Source organism: Habropoda laboriosa, unplaced genomic scaffold (assembly GCF_001263275.1).
Source record: "Habropoda laboriosa isolate 0110345459 unplaced genomic scaffold, ASM126327v1 scaffold40, whole genome shotgun sequence".
NCBI lineage: Eukaryota > Metazoa > Arthropoda > Insecta > Hymenoptera > Apidae > Habropoda > Habropoda laboriosa.
Window position 1 is genome coordinate 8,282,931 of NW_017100231.1, and position 5,997 is coordinate 8,288,927.

Genomic DNA, 5,997 nt, shown 5'->3' on the forward strand with positions numbered 1-5,997 from the left:
GTTCTCGTCCCCGCAACGAGACTTGATATCTCAGACGTCAAAATGAGTCTCCTCTGCTACCTTTCGCCAAGCTGTCTTAACCCTCTGGACTCCTTTGTCGAGTGTCACTCGACGTCAGTCTTATTCACAGGTATGAATGAAGGAATTTTTCAATTGCCTGTTTAACCTCTTCAGGGACACCGACACACATCTGTACCTTTCAATTTTCCGAAAATTCCAATATTTGCCGTAGAGAAAATATGAAAAGCACAATCTCCCGAAATCTCCCAAGGAAAGTAGTTTAATTGCTATCGATTTAACACGAATATAAATGTAACTACATAAAAAATTACATCGATATTTTCTAATTTTAAAGAAAATCGTCCCTGAAGAAGTTAAATATGTATCATATTTTGCAATATTTTTTTCACCTGGATGAGCAATAGGTACACACACATATGACCCTTATATGCTAGAAACAAATTGTTTAAATTGGCTCCTATCAACCGAATGTCCTTCGAAGTGCGTTTCAAACTAAAATTCTATTGGACTTAGGTAATAAATTAAAAGACGGTATTTAAATTATAAACCCATCTTTATTTTTTTACTAAAGAAAAAAAAAGTGTATCATCGTCCACCCATACTAAACAGATGATTACACGCTAAGCCCAAATTTCCTGATCGGAATTTTTTCAACTCGAGTAATATTAGTATTGCTGTAATGCGACAAACTCTGTCTTTTATTAGGTGTAGAAATTATAATAATTCTGTGTTTCCTTTCGAAAACTCTCCAAGACTTCATCGACTCAAAACCACCATACTTTTTCAACGAGGAAATTCGTCAATTACTCGATAAATGGGAAAAATTCATTCCAGATAACGGAGATCATTCAGAACATTAAAACTGTGTTTCATTTCTTTGCAAATAAACACCGGAGTTTACGAAAGAAGGCACAGAATTAATAAAGACAGTCGTAAAAAAAAAAAATTGTTACGCTACTTTTATGCACACATGTAAAAAAGTAGCGTAAAAGTGGTCTCCAGAAAATTCTGTCACAAGTCTATCTCTTGAATCCGAAGCAATCTTAATTCACCGCGGCGGGACAATCTCAGAGTAAAGTTACTTCAGGATGCAAACGAAGCCTGGCTGTAAATATTGTTGCAAGGATTACAACTGGCTACTTCTTCTAAGTGGTGCATCCACCTCGCTGAAGAAAGTGAAACAGCTTCTTTGGGCTGCGAATATCTCGAAAGTGGCACACCGCTGCCTAGGATAGAGACTAGGGGAAATCTCCCCACGAAAAAGTCAAAGAATAGTTGAAAGTGACGGTGAAGAAGTAGCTCGAAGCATTTTCGCGAAACGTTCACATTCGGTCAATATTTTCTTGTTGCAGAGGGAACACACCGAGTCTTCCAACTCATAACTAAGGGAACTAAACGCATCACGGCTGTATAAATTAAGATAGTTGCACCAACTAGGCTAAATGGATCTCGTTTTCAACAAATTTCGTTCACTCGTTGAAACTACTACACAACCGTTGTGCTTTCAAGTGTAAATTGTATCCTTTTCGAAGAATGTTCCCACTGTAGCTGCCACTATTAAGCTTCTAAAGGCAGCTACTGGTGTGTAACTCGCAGCCAAGCTTTGATCGGTAAAGCCGAGTTTGGTACAGTATGTAGGTTGCCGTAAGCGTTTAATCGTGCATTAATATTAAGTTAAAAAAAAGTATTTTTGCGAATGGGGAAAAATTAAGAAAAAGGATTTTCGAAAAAGGAGAAAAATAAAAGAAAGTATTTTTGCAAAAGGAGGAAAATAAAAAAAAGTATTTTTGCAGAAGGAGACAAATTTTGAAAAGCATATTTGCAAAGGGGGAAAAATTAAAAAAAAGTATTTTTGGGAAAGGAGAAAAATAAAAGGTATTTTTGCAAAGAGAGAACAATAAAAGAAATTACTTTTGCAAAGGGGAAAAAATAAAAATAAGTGTTTTTGCAAAAGGAGAAAAATAAAAGAAGGTATTTTTGCAAAGAGAGAACAATAAAAGAAATTACTTTTGCAAAAGAAGAAGTATTTTTGCAAAAAGAGAAAAATAAGAAAAAAATGATTTATAAAAAAAAACAGAGAATTTTCTGTTTTACAGTTAGTATACATTCCATACTTTCCTACATAAACGCTTTCTGTACAAGACATTCCTTTGGAGAACGCATACTTCACAAATTATTCAAGTATTCGAAATATTAATAAAGCACATATTTGAATGTAATTACTTTCGCTGTTGAATCCAATTTAAAGGGCTCACGTGAACGTCCCACTCCCCGTTTCCCTACCATAACCTCTTCGACGCGTATTTTTAATTCGAAGAGGATCCAACAGAGTCGCGAGCGTCGCCATCCAACGAGGTGCACCATCACGAATATATATGTATGTCCCCGTTCGTAAGGAGAATATGAGATAAGGGAGTAGCATTTTTGCATCGTTCCTAGCCGGATACTCCAGGAAGGCGACGAGACGCGGTTTCTTTACCACGCTTCTTTCATTTCACCGAGGAAAATTTCATTTTCCCTCCGTCAATCTCGCGCACCGAGCTCGTTATAAACAGTTTTTCGAACGTCAAAACGAACCTCTCTATCGCTCGATTAAACGAATACCAATCTCTTCTGCAGCTCTATAACTACCTTCTCACAACCTCCGTCTTGCTTCATCCTATAGAATTAGAACTCTTTCAGTTCTCGCTAGAGGATGCTCCCTCTTCCATTTTCCATTGGTTTATCGATCTAGTAACTTACTCGTAACGAAATTTATTTGTTACTCGTAACGAACCATACAACAAATAAATAATTGCCAATCTACACTCAGTATCGTATCATGCCACCCTCCTTCGATACATCGTTGCTTCTCCAACACATTTTTCTCATAAAATTAAACAAGTCAGGCGGCTCAGATTACGTTTCGTAGAGGAATTACACCTATTTTACGTATCGAATGTAAAGAAACAAGAAAAATATATATACCCAACTGCTATGGACCAAAATGACCCTGCATTCGTCTCCCGCGTCCATCTAATACCATTCGCCTTCCGAGGGTTAAATAAACAAAAAGTTTTTTCTTTTCGCAAGTTTTCCCACGAGTGAAAAAAAAGATAACCGACGATCTAACACGTCGTTGGCAATTCTGGAACAAAACCATCTGCAAGTGTGTGCCACGTGATTCCAGCGCAAGAGTTTAAACAGCGAATCCCTCGATTCCGCGTTTTCATCGCAAGAATTATTCTTCGCTCAGATCCACCACAATTTTCCCTCCACCGTGTACCGAAGTTAAACAACCGTTCCAAGATACCAACTTACATCCAAGATACTCGATCGAACGCTCTCACATCGTTCTCGAATGAAATATTCGCAGAACGTCGACACGATTCTCACGTAGACGCGATGAAACGGTAAAAAGTTAACGGCGGAACACCCTTGCCAAGCGAGAAAATTCAAAAGCGATCCAAGTTCTATAGCAGGAATAAAAAATTGAACATCGACTCGGTGTTTTTCGGGAGGTCGGAAAACGGTAAGAAATCGCGGATCAAATATGTTGCGTCGCCATGCACGCGAGGAAACCTGGCGGATTATCGTCATAAAATTCATTAGTCAAATTCGACCGCCAGACATAAACCTCCTCGAACGAACCCATCGACAAAACAAAAATCTCACGAACCTCTCCTCTCCATAACCGATGCTCCTTCCACGGGTCATTCTCTAACCAGCGCTTGAAGTCTAGCAGCGACACCCAACCCAGCCAAACACGTTACAACACAAAATTCGAATTATGTACTCGCTAATACAGCATCCCCAATCAACATTTCTAAATTCAGTCGTGACAAAATAAAATTCTCTAAATTATCGGATCTCAATTAGAACCAGCAAAAGAGATGAATTACTCAATTGGGCAGCAAACCCGTACCGTCACCTAGGGTGCAAGCGGGATTTACGACCTCGCGAAATTCTTACCGAAAGAATTGCGGTCCACGGGAAGCTAGAAGATATTTCCCGGTGGAATGTTGCTCGGACAAATGGATTTCGAGGGCAGAGCTTTCGTTGTTTAGTTTTATCTCGGATAGGAGAAGCGGCCGTGCCACTCTGAACCAAGTGGCCGCGTATTGGTTCAATGAATTCACTTAATGGACGCATTAGAGCATACCTTTCGAAGCAGGTTTTCCAAGGGAAGCGGCGGTTACTGCCGGTTTAATGCTCGCCGCAACAATGCACGGCCACGCACACGTCCGACACGAGAGCCCATAAAAAAAAACGTAAGAACGGGAATTGCCCTTCCCTCGAGCTATCTCCTCTCTGTATCGTCGCGCCTTTCAATTGTTTCCCTTTTCGTTATTGCGCCGCTCGCCACGTTAATGCTCGCGTTGGTAATCTTCGGCCAATGCCTCTCTCTGTGTTGTAACGGTGGAAATATTAAATGTTCGCGATAGCTGTGACTTATCGATAAGAGCAGGAATTTTGGTTGAGATTAACTCGTCAAGTGTGTCGTTGCTTTTCACGAGTGCATTTAGTTACTCTTGGTAATATCCGGACACCCTTTAGAACGGTGTAACTTCTTTAGGTTTGGATCGAACGACTTGAGATTTTTGGCAAGTGTTGGGAAAATGGGTTTTAAATAAACTGCTTCAGCTTTTAATACTTGGATATTTTATTCCTCTACGCATCGGAAGTGACTTCCTTCTGTTATTAATGTCTTGAGAGGACTGACTCTACCGGGCACGCAGAGCCGGTGACACGAGGCACCGATGACCTCATCTAACAGGGGTGCGTTATCACCTTACTCACATAAACAGTGTGAGAAACGGTATCTCCGTTCATCAAGAGAATAAGGGATTAGTTTTTGTTTGGTTTGCAAGTAAAACTAACAGCAAGTTTAGAAAAGTTTGGAAAAAAGTGCAATTTGTGTAAGTAAAGGTCACTATTTACAACTTTTTTTTTATCTGAGATTGTTGTGACAATTTAGAGTGAAGGAAATAGAGAGCTAGAGAAAGAAAGAATGCGGGGGTGTAGGGATAAACGAGAGTAGGAGAACAGTTAGGAGAACAGATTATACAGACTTTATTAATTAATCGAAAGTTCCAAAAGTCAATATCAGATAAATCCTGCAATTATATTCATGCTGAAAATTTCTGAAAATCGAACATTCGTAAATTGCTACGAGCTACAAACAGATAAAAATTGTGAAAGTCGCAGGTTTTCACAATTTTCCGCTTATAACTGTATTAAATCTAAAGATTCTCATGATGCCTATCGTCCAAATTCCACGAAATTTTCACAAGCTCGCGTAAAAAAAATTGTAAAAAGTGACTTTCACGATTCCCACAAATTGCAATATTTCTCAAATTTTTTCCACTAGTCACCCAGTAAACTAATCCTTTTAACTTCTCGAAGAGCTGAAATCTCTTCGTCCAATTGTAAAAAAGTTATACTCTTCCAAAAAGTGTCGAAATGTTAACGAGACTAACTGTCCACGAACACCGGATGAAACCCACCTCCACCGATGTTACCAACGAGATAAAATAACTGGTACATTGGAACTCCACGCGGGAGAAGAGTATGCAAAAAGGATTCGTTCTCCAAAGGAAGAAGGTATTCCAGCGGAGGAATATTTTCTTGGCAGTGAGGAAGACACGACACGCGATATTAACTTGTAGACGTTTCATGCAGATTTACACATACAAAGGAGACACGGAACATTTACCTGCTTTCTATACAGAGGAATCCATGCGTACGAATCTCCGCGTCTATTTCCTTCGCGTCAATCATCCTCTTTTTTCCCCCTCTCGACGTGTCATTGTCGTCTGTTTAGTCAACGTGTGTATTCGCTAGGAAAAGGGGGAGGGAAGAATTCTTGCACGACTTTCTTATCGTGCTTTCTGACTGTCGTATAATCGAACGCGAGAGAGAAAGAATTCCGCGGAGGAAACGAAAACAGAGAGACGGTGCTCTTCCATCTTGTTTGAGGAAATCGAGGCTCCATTT